The sequence below is a fragment of the Manis pentadactyla genome, chromosome X, assembly GCF_030020395.1.
Source record: "Manis pentadactyla isolate mManPen7 chromosome X, mManPen7.hap1, whole genome shotgun sequence".
Taxonomy (NCBI): domain Eukaryota; kingdom Metazoa; phylum Chordata; class Mammalia; order Pholidota; family Manidae; genus Manis; species Manis pentadactyla.
The window spans coordinates 59,722,437-59,734,973 of NC_080038.1; the positions used below are offsets into that span (position 1 = coordinate 59,722,437).

The window sequence follows — 12,537 nt, forward strand, 5'->3', positions numbered from 1 at the left end:
ACTTTGAGTAGCATAGTTTCTTCTGTTCCTTTAACACAGGATATCTTTGCATATGTTTATGTCTTTTTCAATTTATTTCATCAAAGTATTGTGGCTTTTATTGTATAAATCCTTCATTTCCTTGGTTAAGTTTATTTTTAAGTATTCCATTGTTTTTAACACAATTATGAATGGGATTATTTTATTTCTTTTTCAGATATTTTGTTGTTAATGCATAGAAATCCAATGGATTTCTGAATGTTGGTTTTATATCCTGCAACTTTAATGAATTTGTTAATGAGTTCCAACAGTTTTTTGGTTGAATCTTTAGGATTTTCTCTAAAATCATATTATATTTACAAACCAATTTTCCTTTTTCCTTTTAAACTTGGATATATTTTATTTCTTTATCTTACCTGATTGCTCTATCTAGCACTTCCAGTACTGTGTTAAATAAGAATGGTGTGAGTATTCTTCCTTGTCATGTTCCTGATCTTAGAAAAAAAGGTTTCAACTTTCCACCATGGGTATGTTAGCTGTGTGCTGAAATATTTGCCTTTATTGTGTTGAGGTATGTTACTAGAAGTAACAATTTTTTAAACATTTTTATCATGAAATATTGTTGTTTAATGCTTTTTCTGTATCTATTGAGGTTCATTCACCTAAGTTGTTGAATTAATATAATTTGTTGATCATATAATTTTTATGATTTATTCTATTTATGTGATGTATTACATTTATTGATTTGCTTATGTTGAGTAATCCTTGCATTCCAGTAATTAACCCTACTCAATCATACTTTATGATCCTTTTAATGTGTTGTTGAATTCAGTGTGACAACATTTTCTTGAGAATTTTTGCATCTACATACATCAGGGAAATTGGCCTATAGTTTTCTTTTTTTTGTAGTGTTCTCATGTGGCTATGGTATTAGGGTAATGCTGACCTAATAAAATGAGTTTTGGAGTGTTCCCTCCTCTTTAATTTTTTGGAAGAATTAATGCTTGCATTAATTCTTCAAATATTTAGTAGAATTCACCAGTGAAACTATATGGTCCTGAGAGTTTCTGTGTTGGGAGAGTTTCTCATTAATTAATCTCCTTACTTGCTATTGGTCTATTCAGATTTTCTATTCCTCCTGATTAAGTCTTGGTAGGTTGTAGGTTTCTTAGAAATTATTTATTACTTCTTTATTTATCTATTATCAATTTGTTGTCATAAGTTTATCATAGCATTCTCTTATAGTCCTATTCATTTCTGTGGTATCAGTTGTAATGCTTCCTTTTTTATTTCTGATTTTATTTTTTGTGACTTCCTTCCTTTTTTCTTAACCTAGATAAAGATGTGTCAGTTTTGCTTACCTTTCAAAAAACCCAGTTGTCAGTTTTCTTAATCTTTTCTATTTTTCTTGTTTCTATTTCATTTATTTACAATATGAACTTTATTATTTCCTTCCTTCTGCTAATTGTGGGCTGTTTGTTCTTTCTTTTCTACTTACATAATGTGTAAAACTAGGTTGTTTATTTGAGACATTTCTTTTTTATTAATAGATGCATTTATTGCTACAAACTTTCTTCTAAGAACAGTTTTTGCAGCATCCAATAAGTTTTTTCATTGTTTCCATTTTCATTTGTTTAAAGATTTTTGAAAATTTCCCTTTTGATTTCTTCTTTGGCCCATTGGTTGTTCATAGTGTTTAATTTCCATATATTTGTAAATTTTCCAGGTTTCCCCTTGTCAATTTCTTTCTGACCATTGTGGTAAGAGATACTTGGTATTGTTTCGGTCTTCTTAAATTTGCTGACTTGTTTTATGGCCTATCTTTTGATTATCCTGAATGTTCCATGTGCATTGAGGTAATATGTATTCTGTTGCCGTTAGACAGAATGTTCTATATATGTCTGTAAGGTCCATTTAGTCTAATGTATGGCCCAAGTCCAATATTTCATTGTGATTTTCATTCTGGATGATCTGTACATTCCTGAAAGTAAGGTATTGAAGTCCCCTAGAATTATTGAATTGTCTATTTTTCTTTTCATAACTATTACTATTAATGGATTTAGGTGCTCTGATGTTCAGTGTGTGTATATTTATGATTGCTATATCTTCTTTTGAACTTACCCCTTTGTTATTAGATCATGATATTTTGTCTTTTGTTATCATTTTGTGTTAAAGTCTATTTTGTCTAATATAAGTATTGCTGCTCCCACTTTCTTTTGGTTTCCACTTGCATAGAATAACACTTTCCTCCCCTTTGCTGTGAGCTGATGTGCGGCCTCAAAGCTGAAATAACTCTCTTGCAGACAGATATTGGTGGATTTTACTTTTATCTATCCAGCCATTCTATGCCTTTTGATTAGTGAATGTAATACATTTATATTTATAGCAATTATTGCTATGTAAGCACTTACTAATGCCATGTAATTGCCTTCTGCCTATTTTTTAGTTTAATTTTTCCTATTCCCCCCCCTTTTTTCTTAATCTTCTGAATCAGTTATTAACTGTGGTGGCATGCTCTGAGTCCCCTCTCTTTTTCTCTTGCAAATCTACTCTAGATTTTTGTTTGTGGTTACAATTAGGCTTACATAAAACACCTCAGATATAAAAACAGTCCACTTAAGCTGATAGCAAGTTAAATTTGATTGCATATGAAAGCTATACCCTTTTACTCTTATGTTTTTAATATCAAATTCATCTCTTTTATATTGGCAAACTATAGTAGCTATGACTATTTTTAATACTGTTTCCTTTGGCCTTTATTTACACATAAGTTGGTAATAGACCACATTTCATATTTTAATGTGTTTGTGTTGCACATTAGCATCTTTTCATTTAAAGCTGGAAGAACCCCTTTGAATATTTCTTGTCAAGTCAGTGTAGTGTGATAAATTCCCTTAACTTTCATTTGTCTGGGAAAGTCTTTATTTCTTCACTTCTGAACAAAAACTGTGCCAGACAGAGTATTCATGGATGGATTTTTTTTCTTTTAACACTTTGACTATATTATTCCACTATCTCCTGACCTGTAGGATTTTTTCTGAGAAAACTGCTGTTAGACTAATGGGGTTTCCTTTATAGTTTGCAATATTTTTTCATATTGCTGCTTTTAGAATTCTCTGTCTTTGAATTTTGACAATTCCATTACCATGGGTCTTGGAGAAGATTGTTTGAATTGTGATAATGGGGTGATTTATTAGTCTCATGAACGGGGATGTCCAAGTCTCTCCCAAGGTTTAAGAACACCTCACTGCTATTTAAATAAACTTTCTGCCCCCCTTCTCTCTAGACTCCTGATACTGCAATGTTCCTAATATTCGTTCATTTAATGGTGTTCTATGGATCATGTAAGGTTTCTTCTCATTTATTTTCCAATCTCCTCCTTCCCACCAGTCATTGAAGTCCCACCTCAGTACTCTGGGTGTCATGGGAGAAAAACAGTTTTATTCAGCAGTGTATTGCCCAACTGGGGAAGCTAAGAAGTCACTCACCATTCCACTCCACCCCAATATTGGTAATTACTGGCAAAGTCAGCCTTCCATTGTGTCACTTTTGGGGAGAGACAGTATTGGCAAAGTTTCTCTCATACTCTCCAATATATACAAACTCATATATATATTCTTGCTCCAAAAGAAACATATTTCAAAGTTTCTAGACCTATTGTGCTATTTCATTGGTCAATTTGTCTATCTACAGGTAAAACCTACACTGCCTTGACTTCCAATTTTAAGCAAGATGGAGTATATGCACTTACCAACATTCCTTATGTAAGTTCAGCTTAAAATACTTAAAGTTATATTTAAATAAACAGAGAAGCTTCTGTGGAGGTGGAAAAAAAGAAGAATACAAGCTAAAGGCCTTAGACCCTATGCCCAACAGAGTAGCAAGACCCTTGGGTTTCCTTTTACTTCATATATCCAGGGGGATTTCACTGGAAGCTCAGTGATGAACCTAAAGTTCCATGACCAACAGGAAATAACAAGGAGTTCCTACACCAAAAATTATATGTCAGCAGAGGCAGAGTAGAGGCCCTGGTATTCCATGAACACTTGGTAGTAACAAGGGGCACCTATTGCCCTCACTGGAGTGGTGTCAGAAGAGCCCTCCTAAAACAAAAGTTTTAAATATCATCCAGAGATTGATAACATCATGTTCAAAGGGACCAGACTATAACTCAGCAGAATGTGTAAAGGCAAGAGACAAAAACACTGAGATGACACAGATGATATTATTACCTATCAAGGATTTTATAACAGCCATTATAAAAATGCTTCAGTGAATAACTGAAAACAAGGTTGATATAAATGAAAAAGGAGAACATCTCAGCAAAGAAATAGAAGATATAAAGTGAAAACAAAAGGAATTTTAAGTCTGAAAAATATAATAACAAGAAATTCATTGGTTGAGCTTTAAAACTGAAGAGAAAAGACAGAGGAATGAATCAGTGAACTTGAAGATAAAGTTATAGGAATCATCCAACTTAAATAATATAAAAAAATATGCTGAAGAAAGTGAACAGATCTTAAGGTATTTGTCAAACTATAAAAAAGACCACTCATGTCATCACACCCCAGAAGAAAAGGAAAAAGTGTATGGAGCTAAAATGTATTACAAAACAATGGTGGCTGAATTTTTTATTTGGAAAAAGACAAAAATCTGCAGATAAAAGAAGATGAGCATATCCAAAACAGATAAACCCCAGGAAACACATGACAATATACAACATAATTATACATCTGAATACAAAGAAAAAGTCTTTGGAGCAGTGACAAAACTGATATGTTCCCTATTAGAGAAAAGCAATGTGACTGACAACAGTTTCTCATCAGAATCAAAGGAAGTAACACATTATTCAAATGCTGAAAGAAAACTATCAACCAAGAATTCCATATCTAGTGAAAATATATTCTGGAATCAAGGGGAAAAAACACTATCAGGTGAAGGAAAACTAAGAGCATCTGCCTTCAATAGTCCTAATATTAAATAATGAATAAAAATAAATTATCTAAACAGAAAGGAAACAATAAAAGACAAAATCTTAGAACATCAAGAAGGAAGAAAGAAGAATGGAACAAGTAAAAATTTATGTAAATACAAAAGACTTTCCTTCTCTTGAGTTTTCTAAATTATGTTTTATGATTAAAGAAATTTTGTAGTATGATATTCTCCATGTATGTTGAGGACCTAGTTAAGACAATGTCATTATAAAAGAATGAGATAAATAACATAAAGGGAGGCAAGGTTTTTACCTTTCACTTGAGATGGTAAAATATTGATACCAGTAGCAAATAAGTTATGTATGAATAATTTAATACCTTCAGCAACCACTAAAAATCTATACAAAAAGATTCAACAGAAAACAATAAAGCTAAATCAAAATGAAATTCTAACAAGTGTTCAAGAAACCTAGGAAGGTGGAAAACATAAAACAGAGAAATGAAAAAATAGTGGAGGCAAAAGAAAAATTAAATTGCAATGCTAAGCCCTAAGATATAATAATTACAATAACACAAATGATGTAAATACCAAAATTAATAGACAGCTTGACAGACCTGTTTGTCAGATTGGCTGATTGATGTTTCGTTTTGTTTTATTTTAAATCACCCGACTATATTCATTGGGAAATATACAACTTAAAAGCAAAGGGATGTAAAACAGATGTGATTCAAATATTACTCAAAATAAATTAGGATTGGCTATAGTAATATCAAACTTCATAGCAGAGAATATCATCAGGGACACAATGAGACATTAGAAAACTATAAAATGGTCAATCTACTAAGTCATAGCAACCATACATGTGTATGTAACAAAAAGCAGCAAAATGTGTAATATAAAACTGAAGAAAAGAGATAAATCCAAAATTATATCTGAAGATCTCAATACCCTACTCTCAAACTTTGATAGAACTAGAAAGAAAATAAGTAAGGGTATAGGAAAATTCAACACCAGCACCAACCAAAAAATCCTAATCAACCTATATAGGATAGTCCACTAAACAAAAGCAGAATATATGTTCTTCTCAAGTGTTCATGGAATATTTTCCAAGACAAACCATAATGTAGACTGTAAAACAAACCTTGATACATTTAAAAGAAACAAAATCATACAGAATGTATTTTTTGGTAAAAAAATGGAATCAAAATAAAATATCTAGGAATAAACCTAACCAAGTAGGTGAAAAACCTATACCCTGAAAACTACAAGACACTCATGAGAGAAATAAAAGAAGATACCAATAAATGGAAACACATTCCGTGCTCATGGATAGGAAGAATTAATATTGTCAAAATGGCCATCCTGCCTAAAGCAATCTACAGATTCAATGCAATCCCTATCAAAGTACCAACAGCATTTTTCAATGAACTAGAACAAAGAGTTCTAAAATTCATACGGAACCACAAGAGACTCCAAATAGCCAAAGCATTCCTGAGAAGGAAGAATAAATCTGGGTGGACTCTGCTCCCTGAATTCAAGCTCTACTACAAAGCCACAGTAATCAAAACAATTTGATACTGACACAAGAACAGACACATAGATCAGTGGAATAGAATAGAGAGCCCAGATATAAATTCAAACATAAACAGACAATTAATATACGATAAAGGAGCCATGGATATACAATGGGGAAATGATAGTTTGGCATTGGCAAAACTAGACATCTACATGCAAGAAAATGAAACTGGATCATTGTCTAAATCCATACACAAATATAAACTCAAAACGGATCAAAGAACTGAATGTAAGTCACGAAACCATAAAGCTCATAGAAGAAAACATGGGCAAAAATCTCTTGAATATTAACACGAGCAATTTTTTCCCAAATACATCTCCTTGGGCAAGGGAAACAAAAGAAAAATTGAGCAAATGGGACTACATCAAACTAGAAAGCTTCTGTAGAGCAAAGGATACCATCAATAGAACAAAAAGGCATCCTACAGTATAGGAGAATATATTTGTAAATGACATACCTGATAAGGGTTAACATCCAAAATATATAAATAACTCACATGTCTTAACACCCAAAAAGCAAATAACCCAATTAAAAAATGGGCAGAGGATCTGAACAGACACTTCTTCAAAGAAGAAAATCAGATGGCCAACAGACCCATGAAAAGATGCACCACATCTCTAATTATCAGGGTAATGCAGATTAAATCCACAATGAGATATCACCTCACACCAATTAGGATAGACATCATCCAAAAGACAAGGAAGAACAAATGCTGGCAAAGATGTGGAGAAAGAGGAACCTTCCAACACTGTTTGTTGGTGGGAATGTAAGTCAGTTCAACGTTTGTGGAAATCAATATGGAGGTTCCTCAAAAAACTACAACTAGAAATAGCATTTGACACATGAATCCCCCTCCTTGGAATTTACCCAAAGAATACAAATTTTCAGATTCAAAACGACATATGCACCCCAATGTTTATCACAGCAAAATTTACAATAACCAAGATATGGAACCAACTTAAGTGTCCATCTGTAGATGAATGGATAAAGAGGTAGTACATGTACACAATTGAATATTATTCAGCCATAAGAATAAAATGAATCCTACCATTTGCAATAACATGGATGGAACTAGAGGGTATTATGCTCAGTGAAATAAGCCAGGCAGAGAAAGACAAGTACCACATGATTTCACTCATTTGTGAAGTATGACAATGAAGCAAAACTGAAGGTACAAAACAGCAGCAGACTCACTGACTCCAAGAAGGGACTAGGGGTTACCAAAAGGAAGGGGATGTCAAGGGAGGGAGAAAGGGATTAAGAGGCATTAAGATTAACTCACATTATGTAGGGGAGTCACGGGGAAGACAGTAGAGTACAGAGAAGACAAGTAGTAACTCTATAGCATCTTACTGTGCTGATGGACAGTGACTGCAATGAGGTGTGTGTTGTGGACTTGATAATATGGGTGAATGTAATAACCACAGTGTTGCTCATGTGAAATCTTTATAAAATTATACATCAATGATGCCTTAGTAAAAAAATGGAATCAAACTGGGAATTAATAAAAGAGATATAACAGGAACATCTCCAAACACTTAGCAACCAAACAACACATCCATAAATGATGGATTAAAGAGGAAGTCTCAGTGTAAATAAAAAATTACTTTGGACTTAATGAAAACAGAAATAGAACATCAAAATTCCAAGAACATAGGTAAAGCAGACTAAGAGGGGAATTTATAGGATTAAATACTTATAAGCATCAGAAAAGATGAAACGTCTCAAATCAACAATCTAAGTTGCCATATTAAGAAACTGGAAAAATGAGAGCAAAATAAACCCAAAGTAAGAAGAAAAGAATAAATAACAGAGATCAATGATATTGAAAACAGAAAAATAATAATGTCAATGAAAAAAAACTGGTTCTTTGAGAAGATCAAAACAATTGACAAACATCTAGCAAGACAGACAAGGAAGAAAGAGAAAGAAGATACAAATTACCAATATCAGGAATGAAACAAAATGTCGTTATAGTCCCTACATACACTGAAAGTTTGAAGGAATACCACAAAAATACTCTGCACATAAATTCGAACTTAGTTGAAAAGGACCAATTCCTTATAAACAAATCACCATGAATTAGCCAACGTGGAACAGAGAATTTTAATAACTATTAAATGTGTTCAATTCATAAATTTAAATTTCGTGAAAAAGCATCTCTAGGCTCTTATGGTTTCACTGGAGGATTCTAATAAACATTTAAAGAAGAATTAACATCAATTGTGTACAATGGTTTCCAGAAAATAGAAAAGGAGGGAACAATTATCATCTTATTTGATGAAGTCAGTATTTCTAAAACCACTACTCTGTTCATTCCTATAACTTTACCATTTCTAGAAAGTTATATAAAGGAAACCATGCAATACGTGACATTTGGAATTGGTTATTTCACTGAGAGTAATCTTCTGGATAATTATCCCAATTATTGCATGTATCAATAGTTCATTTATTTTCAGTGCTGAGGAGTATTGCATGGTATGAATGTACCACAATTTCTTTCTTTTATGAAAGGATATTTCAGTTTCAAGTTTTTGGCTTTTATGAATAAAGCTGCTTTAAATATTTATATACATGTTTTATGTGTATTTAAATATTTATTTCCCTGCGATAAATATGTGGGCATGCAAATGCAGGATTGTATGGTAAGCATATGTTTATTTTATTAATAACTTTATAAACTTTACCAGAATGGCTATACCATTTTTACATTCCCACCAATGTATGAAGAACATTTCTATGAATCATCACTAACATTTGATGTGGTTACTACTTGTTATTTTAACTCTTCTAAAGAGTTCATGATATCTTCTTGTGAGTAGTTAGTAGCAATATTTTCTTGTGGTTTAAATGTACATTTTTCTAATGATTAGTGGTGATAAGTATCTTTTTATATGTTTATTGTCAGCCATATATCCTCTTTAGTGAAAGAACTGTTCATGTCTTTTTCTAATTGGATTTGTTTTTTGCTGTTTATTTTTAAGTCCTTCATATATTCTATACATGAATACTTTGTCACATATATGCTTTGAAAATATTTCCCCCATCTGTAGCTTGTCTTTTCATCATCTTAACATAATTTTGGAAGGTTGAAAGTATTTAGCTTTAATGAAAATCAATTATCAAATTTTAATTTTATAGTTCTTCCTTTTGGTATCATGCCTAAGCAATCTTCACCAAGTACTAGGTAACAATGATTTTCTCCTATGTTTTCTTCAACAAGTGTTATGACATGAAATTTTATATTTAATTCTATGATTTATTTAAGACAATATTTTTGGGTAAGGTGTCAGATTTACATCGAGATTATTTTTGGCCTATGGATACCAAATTGCTTCAGCATCACTTTTTGAAGACTATCCTTCTTCCATTTAATTATCTTCAGTTTTATACATAAGCATTGCATTCTCGGTGATTAAAAATGGTATTGTAAGGAGCCAAGACGGTGGCATGAGTAGGGCAGTGGAAATCTCCTCCCAAAACCATATATATTTTTGAAAATACAACTATTCCTAAATGAAAGGCCAGAAGATATAGTACAACAGCCAGGCTACATCTACACCTGCGAGAACCCAGAATCTCATGAAAGGGGTAAGATACAAGCCATGGCCCAGTGGCACCCGAGTGCTCCCCACACCCCAGCTCATCGGCGGGAGGGGAGGAGTCAGAGCATGGAGGGAGTGGGAGCCCAGGACGGCTAAATATCCAGCCCTATGCATCCGCACCAGGGGATTAGACACACAGTGCACAGTGTGCTGGATATTAGGGAAACAGAACAGTAAAACCTGTGAGTGGGTCCCCGCAGCTGGTGCCCCTGGGACAAAGGAAAGCGAGTGCTTTTTGAAAGTCTTAAAGGGACAGGGACTCCACAGCTCGATGGAACCGTCATGGCACACTCAGCCCAGCAGCTGGGAATCCGGGGGGAGATCAGACACCCTAACCTCCTGGGTGGCAACGCAGCTCAGAAGCCCCTCACTGTGATAAACAGCCTCCGATGCTTTCCCCTCCGTGTGGCCGTGCCACAGAAGGGGAGCAGCCTGAGAGCAGCCGTACCCACAGCAGCCACCTAGAGCTCTTCTGCAGCCACTTGGGCCAGATTCACAGTCCCTGCTGGTGTGCAGCACCCCAGCACAGGCAGAGGAAGCTGGGAAAGGGTGCGAAGGGTCACCGTTCTTGCAGAAGAGCACACCCAGCATGCCTGACTCTCTCTGCGGGGCACTAGGCTGCCCTGACGGCTGCCCCACCTGCCGTGGCTCAGGAAATAAAACCGGAAGCTGCTCCCTGTGTGTGGGTAACTGGCATAGGCAGCGGAGAAGGGCAAGGCACAGGAAGGGATATTGTCTCCCAGCTGAAACATGTGCCAAATGCCTACAACTATCTCTATTGCCATGAAAAGGCAGAAGAATTTGATCCAGTCCAGAATTACCCAGACAACCCCCAAGACGGAGCCTGGGGAGATAGATTTAACCAAATTTCCTGAAAAAGACTTCAAAATAAAGGTCATAACCATGATGATGGACCTGCAGAAAAATATGCAAGAGCTAATGGATCAAGTTAGGAGGGAGAATACAGAAATAAAACAATCTCTGGAAGGACTTAAAAGCAGACTGAATGAGGTGCAAGATGCCATTAATGTAATAGAGATTAGAGAAAAGGAAAACAGAGAAGCTGAGGCAGAGAGATATAAAAGGATCTCCAGGAAAGAAAGAATATTAAGAGAACTATGAGACCAATTAATAATGGAACAATATTCACATTATAGGGGTACCAGGAGAAAAAGGGATAGAAAGTGTCTTTGAAGAAATGATTGATGAAAACTTTCCCAAACTGGGGGAGGAAATAGTCTCTCAGACCATGAAAGCCCACAGATCTACCAACACAAGGGACTCCTGGAGGATAACACAAAGACATATAATAATTAAAATGGCAAAGACCAACGACAACGATAGAGTATTAAAGGCAGGCAGAGAGAGAAAAAATGACACCTACAAAGGAAAACCCATCAGGCTATCATCAGACTTCTCAACAGAAACCATACAGGCCAAAAGAGAATGGCATTATATACTTAATGCAATGAAACAGAAAGGCCTTGAGCCAAGAATACTGTATCCAGCATGACTATCATTTAAATATGAAGGAAGGATTACACAATCCCCTGACAAGCAAAAGTTGAGGGAATTTTCCTCCCACAAACCACCTCTACAGGATATTTTAAAGGGACTGCTCTAGATGGAAGCATGCCTAAGGCAAAATATATGTCACCAGAGAAAATAAAATCACAGCAAAGAAAGCAGACCAACCAAATACTAACTAAAGGCAAAAAATGAAATCAACTACTCACAAAAACAGTCAAAGGAAACACAAAAGATCCCTATATAAAACATCTAACATATAAAGAATGGAGGAAGAGGAATAAGAAGGGATAGAAATAAAGAATCATCAGACTGTGTTTATAATAGTGTAATAAGCAAGTTAAGTTAGAGAGTTAGGTAGTAAAGAAGCTACCCTTGAACCTTTGGTAACCACGAATCTAAAGCCTACAATGGCAATAAGTACATATTTTTCAATAATTACCCTAAATGTAAATGGACTGAATACACCAATCAAAAGACACAGAGTAATAGAATGGATAAAAAAGCAAGAACCATCCATATGCTGCTTACAAAAGACTCATCTCAAACCCAAAGACATGCACAGATGAAAACTCAAGGAATGGAAAAAGATATTTCATGCAGACAACAAGGAGAAAAAAGCAGGTGTTGCAGTAATAGTATGAGACAAAATAGACTTCAAAACAAAGAAAGTAACAAGAGCTAAAGAAGGACATTACATAATGATACAGGGCTCAGTCCAACAAGAGGATATAACCATTATAAATATATATGCACCCAACACAGTAGCACCAGCATATGTGAAACAAATACTAACAGAATTAAAGGAGTAAATTGAATGCAATACACTCATTTTAGGAGACTTCAACACACCAAATCACTCCAAAGGATATATCCACCAGACAGAAAATAAGTAAGGACACAGAGGCACTGAAC

The 12,537-nt window shown here is 34.5% G+C and overlaps 1 protein-coding gene across 2 annotated transcripts in view; it reads right to left on the bottom strand.

Annotated features, from left to right (window-relative positions):
- OPHN1 (oligophrenin 1) overlaps positions 1–12,537 on the bottom strand; it is a 634,131-nt gene that overhangs the window by 5,381 nt on the left and 616,213 nt on the right. The gene's annotated exons all lie outside the window — the stretch shown is intronic.